Genomic DNA, 16,744 nt, shown 5'->3' on the forward strand with positions numbered 1-16,744 from the left:
GACCCCTTGAATGTGGGTGTCAGCTAGGAGCACTCAGCGGTCTAGAGGACCTCTGGTAGTGGAACCAGGATGTATCCCTAGTGCACAAAATGATTTTGGGAGCCCTTTTTCCCATCGTGGTCTACTCTCTTAGCCTAGATATACAGTGGAGGGCCTAGACCCTCTCTCAAATAATTTAACAGATTTTGATGATGCCACATGCAAAGTCTCACCTTCCCTGGGGAGTGGATGGGGGATGGGATGAGAGGTCAGGGGTGGGGCATAGAAAGATGGGAGGGAGAGGGAACTGGGATTGATATGTAAAATAAGATTGTTACTAATATAAATAAAAATTATTTTTAAGAATGCATGAAAAAATAGAAAGAAAGAAACCACAAAGGGAAGGGAAAACTTGAATGTCAAAAGAATATTGAAAGATCTGTTCGGCTCATGTACAGAGACCACAGACATGATAGTTGTACAAGTAATTCCTTACTAGTCATATTCCAGCACCCACTCTGAGAAACCATTTAGATACACAAACATGTCTCACTTTGAGACATTAACATTCCCTTCATCACTAAATTTTTGGATTTCTCTGCATTTTGCTATTACTTATCAATCTCATAAAAGCTCTGCATTCAGGTCTTTGAGAGCCCATTTCCAGCCTCTTTCTACATAGCTCTCAGAGCAGAGCCCAGGACAAAGGAGCTATGCTAGACTTATGTCAAGCCATTTGGACAAGGTTACAGTCAAGTTCATATATTAACAATCAATTAATTAATTGTAACTTGAAGAAAAGATAAGGAAAAGTAACATGAGGAAAGCTAAATAACACTCTGATGGTGGAAGAAAGATTAGTTGTTACAGTTGCCCATGTCAAAGCCTTGGCATATATGGAAACCTTCACAATTGAGGTCATGTGCATATTTGAGTATGGGTTTATTGGTTTACATAATACATAAAGCATGTACAACATCATCTACAATGTTGTGGAGATAAACTATAGAAGGCAATAAAGAAACACAGAAACTCATTAATCATAAGCAAGTCATGGTCAGGTAAGTAGTATTTATAATAAATGATTCAAAGCTGCTGCATGGATTTGTAATAGGAATTTGGAAGTGTACAAAGAGATGGCATGGATAAAACTTCTTTGGTAAAGATCACTTTTGCTATTCAAGAATCTGAGGATACATAAGAGTATCTACAGTGTGTGACTGACATAGAATCAATAGGATTCAGCAAGGTGGGAGGTTTTGTGTGATTATGTTACATGAGCTGTCACACAGAAATGGCATAAACAACAAAGTGGGGTAGATGCACATCTATCAATGTCACAAAAAGGAGAGAGAGAGAAACCTTAATTCAACAAACTAGAAAGCTTTGAGTATTGGCAATAACCAGGACACATTGATCCTGGATTCTTGTGCAGGTTAGTGTCAGATGAAACCTCAATCATGGGTGAAATCTTGGTTTTAGCCTTACAAATCACCTCAGCAGAAAAACCAACATTCCGTGTGACTGGGATGATGATTCATACTGAAAGACCCCGACCCCTGGCTGGTTCTCTCTCGGTGACACTCCCGTACGCGCGCGCACCCACATGCCTGGCGGCTGGCTCCCTCCCAAGCCGGTTCACCCAGGCGGGGGCCCTCGACCCAGGCCCGCCCGCCTGGCGCCGTGCCCCGGGGCTGGGGCCAAGCGGGGAGAGGACGCCCCCCGCTCCCGTGCCCCCCCCCCGCCCGATGGGGAACCACCGTCCCAAGGTCAGCCATCTGGATGCGGAGGGAGGAATTGGGTCTGTTGTACCAGGTGCAGACCTTGAGAATATACTGACCTAAAATAACTCTGTACCTCATTAAATTGTCCAATAGAATCCCTGTAACTATGCTTTTCGCTTCTGCACTGTGCTTTTTAGCTATATAAGGACCCCTCTCCCTTGGCTCGGGGCTTAGCCTAACAAAAGCTAAGCCCCGGGGTACCAGCGCTACTAATAAAGCCTCTTGCTTTTGCATCCAAAGTTCGTGGTTTCGCTGATTCCTGGGTGCGGGTCTCCTTCTACGAAAGTACCTCTTCTGAGGTCTTTCAATACAAACTAGGAAACAATAAAAATGTGTTGATACTAACCATGAAGAGTCACAAATGTATATGAAGGTGCCATATTCTCAACTATGTGTGTCACATAGCAGTTTGAGATGGAGTCTGGAACCCATGTGAAAGATCAAAATGAGGTACTTGTATTTTATGGAAAATGAATTTATAAATAATGATAATAAATTTTAAAAATGCACTTAAATAAACAAAGGGTAAGGACTCTATCTGTGATAAAGGCAATGGATATTACCTACTTATTTTGAATTAGGAAGGGAATAATTCAAAGACTGTATTCTAAGCATTAATAACTGAGAAAATAATACAGTTTGCTGATGTTGAGATAAACTCAAAGCAGCATGCTGGCCAAGAAATGGTGCCAAGGTTAATTTCACAACTATAAGCAAGCTCTCCAAGTTTGGCAAAAAATTGAAACTTTAAATATTGCATGCCCTGAGAATTAATACAGCCTTTCATATATCCTTTATTTTGAATGTCATTTTAAAGTAAAAGAGATTTAGAGTCTAAGAGGTAATTCTCTTCCCAAGGTTAACCTGTTGTTTAAAGATCTTGATTGCAGCAACTGTCTGGTTTCCAAGCAGAAGTTTGTAAGATTGGTCACTTAAGGGCAAGATCAAAGCAAAAAGTAACAAGTCCATTGTTATACTCTTCAAGCACTTCTAAGCATAGCCTTGGATCCCGCATTGCTAAGTATTCCCATCTTCACTTGGCTTCTAAAGTGATCAAAGATCAGCAGTAAGTAAGGATCTATTGACAAAGCTACAAAGTCAAGCACAATCTTAGAATTAACAAGGAAGACCTTTCTGTTCAAAGCAAACAGTGAGCCTAAAGTGACAGGTTGTTCTATAAAACCCAGCCCATATCTCTGTAGTTAGAGGTAGTAGAGGTTCAAAATATCCTTCTTACCACAAAAAAAAAGGTTTAATGCAGACTCTTAGAAATGTTTTCTGATCAAGTGTCCTTCGTTCAATTGACTTGACATGGAAGTTCCCATTTGAGTGTGGAAAACAGTCACACACTTTTAAACTCATCCATCTGCTTACACACTTGCATGTAGTGTTGACTGTGTGTGCTTACTGGACTGCTTGGTCACAGGAACAGAAGGAGGATTCAGAGGCTAGGACCAATGAATCTCACTAACTCTCTCTTTCATAGAGTCATGTGCTCATTTAAGTCATGGACCTGGAGAGCTGGCTCAGTAAGTAAAATGCTTGCCATGAAGCCATGTGGATACAAGTTACAATCTACAGCATTCTCCTGAAAAAATAAAATAAAAATGAATTCTGGTCCATATGGTCATGGGATTTTAGTTAATATTTTATCATGTAAATCTGACACAGCTTTTCGGGTGATATTTTACGATTTCTGTGTAATGAAAATATCATCATTTATGTTAAAGTGGTCCTTTTAGTCTTTGGTAACATCAAGATTGCAGATTGCCATTCCTACCAGCCTATGTGGCACTTAAGGCAAGCACACTTAAAAAAAATAAAACATTTATTCGAAGAGTTTTCATTTTGCATATAATAAATCACTGGCAGTTCATAGGATATATTCCTTTCCAAAATGTTTTAATGCCAGTATTCTACTCTAGGTGCATAAGGAATCAATACTAATTAACTTTAAATCTATAGGCACACATATTTATATCCAGTTTACTCTTCTTTTAATCCATTTGATTACACTGAAGACAGCATGCCAATTCTATTTTAGTTTACATGCACAGTGTTCCTGATACCTTCTAGTATCCTCATACATTTAGGAAACATAAAAGCTTACAAATAGCATCTTTAGTCATCAGTAGTGACTATAATAAGTTGTTGGCAATTTTACGTGTGTACATATATCTCATATTGTAATTATTATTTGTCCCATATGTTTTGCAAATGATATTGCTATGGAGATAAAGTTTGTTCTTAAAATCTTAATGCAAGTAATATATAAATGCATGTTTTCTTGAACATGATGCAGCTCATGTTACTTAGTGACATTCTTGGTACTGGCTATAAATCCTGAAGGCAGATCTCATGGGACTAAAGGTGGATTCAGTATTCTCTGTAAGGGAGTTTGCAGGGATTTGCACCAAGTCCTGCTGACTCTAGATATAAACAGTTAACCATTGTTTATCTACAAACCACACATTTGTCTCTGTGGTTTCACTGCCTAGTTACTCAATCAATGTTTATGATTTATATTTGACTATAAATAACAATTGGAGAAAACAGAGCAGTTGGGTGTGGAACAACAACAAAAAGAAAGTATAATATAGAACAGTAGAAAGTAAGTTTTCTTTCCAATAAATGATAGTTTTAGTAAGTGAGTTTCATTAGAAAAACAATGGGGTGTTTTTGAAGCAGATTAGAGACCTCAAGAATACCAAAATGGTAAGAATAGATGGACTTATAATTACCTTAACTAAGACAGGGCTCAGCCTCAACATGAATATTCCTACAGAGTAACACTGAACTGTATAATAAAATACTATCCTAGAGAAATATTATAATAGTCACCTTTCAGAGCAAGAGCAAAAAGAGGTTGGTGATGGTGACAATTAACATGATAAAAGCAATAAAACAATAAATTAGAGGAAAGAAACCAGACTTAAAAACATTCATATTCATGAGTCTATCTGAAGCACAAAGCAGACTAAACTTATCTACACTGGGAGAGAGAGAACACAGCTATTATTAACAGAACAGAGAATGTGCTCTTGCACATCATAAGAAGGGTGTTTTCAAGAATGGTGTAATTATGACTTTTGATTTTGATGCTAGTCTCACAAACCTGTTCAGCTTTGGTGTTAAGAGAGATGTTTTTAACTGTGTTGACAACATACCTGAATGCAGAATTTAAAGGTATATATGGAGGACAAGAAACAAAATGAGATGTAGAAAAACCTGAAGAAGGGCAAGAGCTGCAGCCAATGTTTTTAATATTTACAAAAATTTAAGCTACCAGTACAGTTCATGCTAATTCAGGGGAATGAGAGAGGAAGGTACTATGCTTCCACATGGCTCTGATTACTTGGAGAAGAACCACATAACAGAACAAAGGTCTCTCAGAGTGTCTTTTGGGAATATATTTCTGTATGAACAGCTCTGAGATCAGTCATTGGCACTTATACTGCATTTCACATTATAACTTATTACTATCCATAAACATGCTGGACATGTTTGATGTTTTACATTGTCACCTAATGGCATCAGAAATCTAGTAATTATGCAGGAAGAGCTTTCTTTTTTTTTCAGAGAAGGAAGAAAAGAGAAGCCCAGGGTGATTATCATTCTTCAGAGTACCCTGTTCAGGAGAGAAGAAATTACACTGAAGACATATCCAGGAATGAGTGTCGCCCTTTGCTTTTAGTCTTTATATTACAGATTTGTGTTTAATAGTAATTTTATAAAGAACAAAGCATAAAAAATGGTAGTTTACCTTCCCTCCATTAATAAGATTTGTGAATTAAAAAAATGAATGGAAGATGTAAATTGTAGTCAGCATGTAAAACCTGAGAATATTCTTTCTTGAGTCTTGATTTCTTAGATCAATGGTAGGCATATTCTTTTTAAAATTCCAGGAGAAAGGATACCTCAGCCTGACTGCAATGCTTAGTTCTCCAAGTATTTACTTTTTTGTTCATTGTTTTCATGTATGTAGCATTGGGTGACAGATGAAGGAAAATATCCTTTGCTCTTGATGTGAAGATATGTGCTGCATATAGCTGTGTTCATATCATGTGTGAATCTAATGAACCATACCTTTCCCCAGGAAGACTCAAGTGAGAGTCCATTCATAAGATCCATATGATTCCTGGACTACATGTAATTTGTGCAGGCACACATACATTTTGACTTGATATAAGTTTGGCATTGCCAGAAATAAAAATGTCCCATATATCATCTCTGAAAATTCAAATTTTCCTTGACAAGCTAATATTCATTTTCATGTGTGTTAAGTACTCACCTATTCTATATTTCTTGTAAACTTTTACATTTAAGAACACCTTATGTTCCTCCCTATCTATAATTGTCATTCATGTAGAGGGAAGAACCAAGCAAGTCGAGGATACAGATTGTCTGAAGCTTGACATATTTCTAATAAATACAACAAGATGTATATAGCTCAGTTGGTACAATGCTTTCCTAAAATGTCTAAATCCCTAAGTTCAAATAATGGATTTATATAAAGCAGGTAGAGTAGTTACTTTTTATCCTGGTAAGATTGCTTTGGATTTCAAAAGTAATAACATAGATATTTTAATATTTTTACATAAACTTTTAACTTTTTAAAAAGTTTTATTTTTATTTTAGGTATATGTGTGTTTGTATGTACATATATATGTATACCACATGCATGCCTGGTGTCTGCAGAGGCCAGAAAATGCTACTGAATTGCTTTGAACTGGTGTTACAAATGGTTTATGAGCCACCCTGTTGATGCTAGGATCAAAATCCAGGTTCTCTGCATGTGCAGCAAGTGTTCTCCATTTCACTCCAGCCCCAAAGCTTTAACTTTAATTTTTGAACTCCCCCAGTGATCACAATGTCTTTTCTGAACTCAGCCTATTTGTGAAGAATCACAATGAGTAGACAATGTTGAGATCTGCAGGGTCTAACATGGATATAAAGGCTCCTCTTGTTGCTCCTAACAAAATGAAGCTGAATAAAATCCTCTAGAAACAGCACGTGTGATTCTTCTGGCTGTGATGCTGAGTCCAGAAACAAGAGATGAAACTCCATTCTGGCAGAATAAGAAAGACATTTGAGTGCATACATTACCCAGGATCCATATGCTCTCACTCACAGCCTTCTGGAGTAACTATATTTTGTCTTTTGTCAGGATACCTAATTACTTAGTAAGACACACAGCATATTTTAAATCTTTTAGTACATGAGACTACATTTAATACCTCAAATATCTCCTTTACTATTCTTATCTATTCACCTGTGTGCTCCTCTATGCATTCTGTACCCTGTCATATAAATCAATGTTATTTTCTCTACGTGAAGTTTCAGTGAAAGAGGACAATGAAATCATGCCTCAAAACTATACAAGTATGATTGCTAATCAACCAAAGAATAAAAACACTTGAACCTAATTTTTGTATCAAAATTAGATAACAAATTAAAAGAAATAATGTCTCTTTACATCCATAGAGAATCTAGAAAACTTCCATTACCATGAGAGGCAAGGCTCTGGGAAGAGTATGTCAAAATAAACTGACAATGGTGCCCAATGTTCATTTTCAGCCAAGATTTGAGAATTTCACAGATATATGTTTTGTATCTGACCTGACATGCAGCTGACTCATTTCCCATCCAGACACATTTGTGGAAATGCTGACTCTTTGAACTGTCCTTTCCCAAATCCTCTTAATTCGTGAATTTTTAGAACCCTTGTGAAACAAGTAAAAATAAGCCTATAAAACACTATGTGTGTCCATGCCAATTCATAGAGATCTAGACACACTCACAATGTGAATACCATTTGTCTGGGGGATCAATATACATTTTTATCCTGTAATACAAATTTCTATAAAGGGAAAGAGTTAAGGAGATGTATTTAAGGAGATGGCTCAGTGATTAAGAAGGTTATCTTGTGTCTTTCAGATAACCAGAGTTCAGCTACCAGCTCCCAGTCTCTGTGGATCTGATGCCTTCTTCCGCATACATGTAGCATACAATCACATAGGTGTATACATGTATACAAATAAATGTTTAAATTTTTAAGTAACAAATAAGTATATAATTAAAAGGCCTCCAAAAGACAATCAGATTCACAGGATTGTCAAACTTGATCCCTATGTGGGTTGTCAAACTCTCCTCTATGTTGTCAATTTTTTTTTCTGAAAAATTTTTATTCCATGACAAGAGCAGATTTGCTGATTTAAGTATTTCAAGCACTCTTAAAAGTTCATCAGATGTCTCCTGTCCTTTGGAACTCAGAGTGGCCCTACATGAAGTTCCAGCCATAGAAAACTTCTCCAAGGATGGCAAATTGAGAGCAACAGTGATAAATTAACATTTTGAGAACCAGTGTGTCACCAAATCAAATATTTCCAGGTCAATAAAGAGTCAGCATTGAGATAAATTCATTTTGCATTCATTCTAACAAGCAAATGGAGGGCTGAAAGAAGGAATACAAGGGGAAGTATAGCCATTAGCTATTGCTGTGAATGAACTTGGAAACCAGGCTTTACTTGCTAACTGGAAGACTGACCTGATTTCAGGGTTCATGTTGAGCTACATCATCAGTGTGGCTTTTTTTGAGTTGATATTGTTAATACTGAGCCCACTTTTACTTTAATTTTAATCCTCTGAAAGACTAACTCAAATTATAGTAGAACGGTGATTAGCATTTCTAAATCAAATGAAGACAAAAAAATCATCTTTTAAGGGACACTCATAGTTCACTGAAGAGTTACAATCAGGGATTTAAAATCTGTTTTTGCATGTTTAATGTGTGGGCATTTGAATATTTTTGTTAATATTTTCTTATGTAAAACAAAAACAGTGCTGGGTGTTGGTGGTGCACGCCTTTTAATCCCAGCACTCGGGAGGCAGAGGCCGGCGGATCTCTGTGAGTTTGAGGCCAGCCTGGCCTCCAGAGAAAGTGCCAGGATAGGCTCCAAAGCTACACAGAGAATCCCTGTCTCAAAACAACCAAAAAAGAAAGCATTTTACTTCTACAAAACCAAATGTGGAATCATCATGTTTTCTTTTTATTTCAATACTTATGAAATTTTATTGGGGAGTTATGGCCAAATCATCTATTGAAAAGAATTGTGAAGATATTACCAAAGAATAAACGACTAAACTTCCCTTGGAAATGTACGTTGAAACAAGAGTGGATGTAAAGCTATTGACATAGGTCTAGAATGAACTGATGAATTATAGTGGCATTAGATATGTTTTCAAAGTGACTGCAAGAAACTTTTCTATGAAATGCAGAGTAGCGTCACCTAAATTCATAGACTATGTTTTATTACATATTATGGACTGAGCCTTGAACCATGGAATTTAAATACTGCAAAGATTAGTGGTAGGAGCTGATCAATATAAGAGTTAGAATTTAGTAAGATACATCCTAGAGAAAGTATTAAGAATGAATTGTATGTTTGTCCTGTCCAGTTTTATTATAATTGAGGCAAAAATTTTGAATCAAAAACATGATGACTCAAGGTACACATATTACAACATTTACATAAATAAACCATGTGCATTTTCTCATTAGTTTTTACCAAGATTGGTTTCATTGATCATATAATGTAGAAATAGTCTAATGCCTCTTGAAAGACTAGTGTTTTAGACAACTACAACTATAGTGAAATGTGATCTGCATCATATATGCTAATAAATTTTAAACCTTGAACAACTGTGGGACAACTCTTACAACAGAAAAACATTAGAAATTTACTTCATATTGAATATATTTAAGTTATACTTTATGTGTGTATACATATGGATTTGCTGAAATGCATGAGGATATTTCAAACTTTGCTTTTGATTGAACTCATCTCTCTCTCTCTCTCTCTCTCTCTCTCTCTCTCTCTCTGTGTGTGTGGGGGTGTGGGTGTGTGTGAACACAGGTATTATAACATCTCTACATCCTTAATGAAGATTTAGCTTCTTTATGGAGAATCATTGGTGGAATCTTCACCCTGACCTAAGATTTTGGAACTACAGCTGTTATTGGCATTCACATCAGGTATTGCAGCTGGGGATCTCTTGCAACTGTTTATTTCAATCCTCATGATTTTCTGCCCATGTTTTCATTTTTTTCATCTCTCTGAATCAAAGCTGGCAAAAAATATAATCATATCCATCAAGATATGTTTTCCCTTCCTCTCCTTGCATATTTCAAAAAAAAAAAAAAAAAAAAAAACAATGCTTCCAAGGGGTCAAGACCAGGCTAGTGAAACTGACAGAAACAGCTGACATGAACAAGGGGGATTTCATGATACCCAGACTGATAGCTGGGAAACAAGCATAGGACTGATCCAGACCCCAGACCCCTGAACAAAGGTTTCAGTGAGGAGGCCTCGGAAATCTATGGGGCCTCTTGTAGTAGATCAGTACTTATCCCTAGAATAAGAATGGACTTTAGGAGCTCATTCCATATTGAGGGATACTCCCTCAGCCTAAACACATGTGGGAGGGCCTAGGCCCTATCCAAAGGATATAACAGACTCTGTAGATCCCCCATGGAATGCTCCACCCTCTGTGAGGAGTAGAAAGGGTATGGGAGAGGGAGGGTATTAGTGGAGGGCAGGGGAGAAGGGGAGGGAGTGGGAACTTGGATTGGCATGTAAAACAAGCTTGTTTCAAATTTAAATTAAAAATTGGATAAAAAGCAATGCTTCCAAATTCTTTTTGAATATTACCCAAAGAGAGAAAAAGCACAAAAGCAAACTACACACTAAGGATTTCAAAAGAAGTTTGTCAAGCTTGCATCAGTTTTTCAGGACACACCATCCTTTGATGTTTTAAGAATTGTGACACTTAATGTTTATTTAAACGTATCTCTTCAATTATTACTTTGGACATATTCTTTATTTGGGGCTATAATATGTACGGGGCAATGACAAAATAACAATATAAGCCATGTAAAATGCAATCATCATAATTTGAAATTCACTTCTTGAAATTGGCAAATTTCTCTGTTTAGCTGCATGCTAATCTAACATGTAGCCATGCATAGAAACATTTGTATTCTCATTAGGTATTTTTAAGGCTTTCATTGAGTAAAGTTGTTGCTATGATACAGCCTATTTTTGAAAACAATTAATTCTATAATCATATAATGTCTAAATCTCTATAAGAGCAGATAATATTAAATTATATAATTGTGAATATTTTAAAGGCCAAAATAACAATATAAGCTCAACTTAATTTCAGAATTTCTCAAATGCATTAAACATTTTTGCACTACACCTACTTTTGTGTTCTTTTCTTTTTGTGAGTTCTTATCTTCTCCCTCTCTTTCCTCTCTTTCTTTTTTATTTATTTATTTATTTCGAGATTGAAAAGTCAGCACGGGATCATGTTGTTTGCTGTGATATTGTCTCCTAGTAAGGCTACTTTTAATACTGATTTTAAAATATTGCTTATATCTATTATATAGCAAAAGCAAAATAAATAGAGACACTGTTACATACTTTCTTCTCTTCCTTCCTGTCTTCCAATGAATAATTCAATATTGAAGTTATTAGACTTGGCTTGCAACACAGGATTACATATAAAAGACAAGAAGGTAAATAAAGACTTCCAGAGGAGATGCACAGAATTATGCAGGAATGGAGTGGCTAGAAGCAGAAACATGGAAATAACTTGTCTAAGGATTTATGAATGATATGATTAGAAATACACAGATGATTTTTAAAGGACTTGGGGCTGAGGATAATGAAAGCAAGAAAAATAACCTCTCTTTGTGTTCCTTTGGAGTTGAAATAAAGAGAGAAACTTACAGTGTACATTGGACAGAGCTTTTACTAGATCTCAATAGCTCCCATGGCAAACTGACTTAAATTATCTTGCTCAAAACAACAAAATTTTAGTTTTATATACTTCCAGAATCTGAAATCATAGTGTCCATAGGCTCATCTTCCCCTGGGAGCACCCACCATGTGCTTTTTCAGCTACTTCTTGGCTTCTGATACCAAACCTTGTATTTCTGCATCTACCTGTATATGCCTCTCAGTGCACCTGCATCTTTACATAGTTTTACATACCTATACATATAGTTGTATTTATGCCTAACTATATAGAATATGAACTGAACTTAACTATTCATATGCACAAATATATTCTTTAAAAATAAATTCACTCTGTAAAGTTCTGAGTAGACAAGTACACAAAAGATTTTTAGGGGCACAATTCAACCCTGTACAAATGAGTAAAATTTGTGTGTGTGTGTGTGTGTGTGTGTGTGTGTGTGTGTGTGTGTGTGAATACCAACTCCAGAATAACAAATAATAAAACTACTATCTAGATTTTGGCATATCAGGTGAGTTCCCTTTAAATGGCATTGGATTTCCTTGTGTAAATATCTAATTCTATGACTGAGCTAAACCCACAAAATGAGTCTCAAATACTTTGTTGGTCCAGAGGGTAAAATGTTGCCCAAGCAATAACCAGGACCAGCTGCTAAATCATTCCATGTTCTTGTAGCAGGTAATCTGAGCATCACCAAAAAATATTTTAATTGACTGTAATGACCTATGACATAAAATGTAGACCCAAATATCCAAATTAATTTGAGTAAATTTGCAAATAAATAAATTGAAAGAAAAATGTTCTACACAATAAATGTCATAGAATGAGAGGACTAAGAAAATCCATGATTGCATTTCCTCATGCTAATAATTAATTCAAATATGAAATTTATTGATGTTAAAATTTGGTGTTCACAGTTTGATGAGAAATAAGATATTTATGAAGGCTCAAAGTATCGAGCACAAAGACAAAAAGAATAGAATTTACACAGCAGACACACAGCATATACCTCCTCAGCAGAGTGATCAAAGTTATTGTCATCAATATTGGAATAAATAGAGCACCTCACATGAGTTGGGGTTTCCTTGTCTTGGAAAGTATTGTCAAAAGGCACATTCTGAATTCAACCAAGGAAATATCTGACAAAGTTTTAGAACTGCTATAAAACATTTTTCTCTGTAGTTGAGAATTATAAAGTATGTGGCAGGGAAGTGAAGACTGCAGAAAACTTGCAAGTAATAGGGTTTTATGAATGTTTAGTCCTAGAGAGATTCCTCTTTACCAAAAACGGGCATGATTTGGACAGCTGGAGTACTTTGATGATGCCCCTGCCTCTAAAAGCAAAAATATGTTCATATTCTATCCCCAAACTTGATGTTGGTTTTGTGGTATTACAAGATGTGGACTTACTCTGCATATGGGGAGACAAAGAAAGCATCAACATTTTATTCTCTGGTGTTTCAGGAAAACATTTGGATAATATCTACCCCTTTCCCATAAGACTAAGTCTATTTAGAATTAAAGATGATAATAATCACTAAGAAATGTATGTGCTTTATATGGGCCTCTTTTCAAAAGAATACTTAAGTTGTTAGCATAAAAGGGCACATTTGCAAAGAATAATGTTAATGTTAAAAAAGACAAAAAAAGTGAATTATAACAAAGACATATTTTTCAGAAAGAAAGCATCTGAATAACCTAGTAGTAATAACATTTTTTCTTTAAACTGAGTCACTGTTTAGTTTCATATAGTGTATTGGTTTCCATTACATCTTATGTGGGAAGACCCTGAAAATCAGTGGAATTTAACTTTTTAAAAAGACATATTTACTAAATCATGTTCTAAATTTTCATGAGGTTTTTATTAATTTTTGGTAGAAAGTACATTCTCTGCTTGCACTATCAAAAAACTAGAGTTCACTCAATCCATTTTCCTCTGTCTTTATATCTAATGTGTTAGCAGTAGTTGGGCTGCTGCCATTCACCACAGGGATGTTAATGAATGTTTATGGTTATTGAATTCCTATGTGATGTACTAGTCTTACATTTTATACATTGGTAACTGTGTAATATTGCACTCAAACTTTTTTGCAACTTTCCTGTCACATATTCAATTTAATTTGCAAAGTATGCTGACCTCAAAGGCTCACTCACCTTTGAATAACATTAACTATGCTAAATATGCAACATTATCATTGCTCTCATATAAACAAAACTCTCTAGAGATGTTATCAGAGATCAGTAGAACATGATGGTTAAACCCATGGGAGGTAGCAACAGATGCTTAAACTTAAATCCAAGCTCCTTATTTTAATATCTAGCTTTATATTAGTGATTATTTTCTTGTTTTCTGATTAAAACTAATAAAGACAAGAGAAATGTATCTCTGTACTAAAATCACAGTAGTATGGCAAGTATTAGAAGTATTTCACACACAATAAGCTGAGAAAACCTTTCAATGCATATTGTTCACTGTTAGAGCAGCCCTTGCCTGTAAGCAAATAGAAAAGACTTCCAGTGTTGTGTATTCTTTACCTGAATGAACAATAATGAAACAATGTCCAACAGCTCAAATTCTACCTGCCGTCATGTCCCTTTAGCACCCTTTGACTAGCATGCCATTTAAAATAAAATAATTCTCATTCTAACATGGAAATTTGTACAATAATTGTCATTGAACTAGTTTCATTTACCATGGTGTTCACCATGCATTCATCAATATATTGAATGATATTGCTAAAAGTATATCCTAGACTGGTTATAAAGAAACTACTTCTATTGGACAGTAGTACTATTTTTGGCCACTTTGGTAATTGGAATTCTCTAAGCATACTTTCTGCTAAGATTTACTTTTTATACTAGGAAGATGAATTGTCCCTAAGAAGGGGGTATTGTCACTCTCACTATAGAAATCAGATTTGGAACTTATTAACTCAAGAAACAATTTATAAAGAAAATAGAAAGTTTGCTATTCCTCAATCCAGGTATTGACTTACATTTACAGTTAAAACCTCAGTGTACAATATTATTAGATGAATACTGACTATTTGAAGTAGTAAATGTAGGCAAAACTTAACTTCAAATTTCACTATTAGAATAAGACAAATAAAGTTTTTCTATAGAAGCAAATTATCGCCAAGTTATGAAATTCTCTGCAGAATATAAAATAACCATGTCTCATGTATTGAGCTTACAAGTAAGATATTTCTAAATTACTTTGGCTATATATATATATATATATATATATATATATATTATATAATGTATACTTATTACTATGTGTGTGTCTACATTTTTGTCTTGACAGCTTGAAAACTGGCAGGCAATTTTGGCAAATTGCATTCATTTTAGCTTAATATTGGTAAATTTTTCAATTAGGCATTGATTTTTTCACTTCCTACTCAATGAAAGAAGAAGAGAAGTGGAGAGACACTGTGAAAAAAAACAGTGGTAACAGGTGGAAAATAGAGACAGTTGATGACCTTCATCCCCTAGTCACCTTCATGAGAAATTAGGGGAACAGTCCACACTTGAGTATGAAACAGCATATCTGCCTCTGCTACCTTTAAACAGAGAAATTAGCATCCAACAAAAGCAAACACCCACTGCTTAAAACAAATACATATAAGTACAGATGTAAGGTGAGGAATGCATTAATTAACTTATTTTCACCTCCACCAAAGCACCAATAACAGGCGGTATGAGGAATCTATTAAAACAGCCCTTTACCTTGTATTTAAGCGTGGAAACAATTAATCAGTCATAATAGCTATAAAAATGATAGAGAAATGTCCAGATATATATATACAAATTTGAAAGTTATTTCAGTTATTTATATGTATATGTATACACACACAACAGTTCACATACCCATGCCATTCTGTAGCAAATACAACACATTTTATAACCTTTCATAACTGAAATAATTTTCAAATTTGTATATGTATCTGGACATTTCTCTAGCATTTTTGTGAGGCATGTGACTCACATGCACAGAAAAGGCATCCTATGATAATTTAGAGCAACAGATGCTGTGTTTGGCAATAAGGGAGAGAAAGAGTAACATGGGCCTGTCCGTTTCCCTCTGCCCTCTTTATCACTAATTAAGCACATTGTGTATGCCTAAGGCGCTGATAATTTGGTTTTTATAATCTATCTTACTAAAATCTAAGGAAAAAAACATACAGGATAAATTTCTAGAACTAAAGGAGTAGTCAGACAAGATGTGAAAAAAGAAAGAAAGAAAAATCCCTCAGCATTTCTCACTTCTTGCTTGTACTTGAAAATTTAAAAGATTTGCAGAGATTGGGATGTTTCTGATTGCTTGTCTGTTTCGTTTTTATGGTGGTGCTGATGGAGGAGAGGGCATTATGGCTAGGAAATCATAAAAGTTTCCCCCAAGAAAATGTGTCATTTTGGCCATCTATAGAGCAAACCACTCAGTTTTGATGAGCAGAAAACATAAATAAAAATAGGATTCCTCTCACAAGAAGTAGATAAAATGGAACCCTGGCAGGAGAAATATATGGGTAAGATATGAAGAATTAAAATCACTTCTGATTTGTTGCTGGAAGAGGTATTTCTACCCAAGTTTCATTATAGAATGGTAGTGAACAGGAGATCAAATGAAAATAAAGCCATCAAAAACTTCCAGGATAAGGAGCTTGGGCATTTTTATTCAAGTGGGTAAACTCGTGTGTGTGCAGACGCACTCACACACATACACACATAAACACACACACACACACACACACACACACACACACACACACACACACACACAAACATCTATGGAATATAAGGAAGATTTTTTCCATTGTAAATCCAGGTATTGCTTAACAAAGTTAAAAAATGCAGGCTACAGCGATAAGCCACTTGCAGACACAGGGTCTGATCTAGAAGGGTTTGACCTAAGAATGAAGTGAGAAAGGAGTGAGTGAAAGGTAGCAGCAATAATTTGTAGACACACCAAGGTTAAGGTAAATTGTCCATAAGAAAGGAAACTTATTGGTAGGAGTGACTGTATAATCCACTGTGGACTCTGCCCACATGCTCAGGCCAGTATCTTCCTGACTCTAGCCATAAATCATTGTCTATGCCTTTGTGCCCTTTATCTGAATGTGAATATATACAAACAAATAATTAAACACGAACCAATA

The 16,744-nt window shown here is 35.5% G+C and overlaps 1 protein-coding gene across 4 annotated transcripts in view; it reads right to left on the reverse strand.

Annotated features, from left to right (window-relative positions):
- Cdh8 (cadherin 8) overlaps positions 1-16,744 on the reverse strand; it is a 352,592-nt gene that overhangs the window by 213,247 nt on the left and 122,601 nt on the right. The gene's annotated exons all lie outside the window — the stretch shown is intronic.

The sequence above is a fragment of the Cricetulus griseus genome, chromosome 3, assembly GCF_003668045.3.
Source record: "Cricetulus griseus strain 17A/GY chromosome 3, alternate assembly CriGri-PICRH-1.0, whole genome shotgun sequence".
NCBI lineage: Eukaryota > Metazoa > Chordata > Mammalia > Rodentia > Cricetidae > Cricetulus > Cricetulus griseus.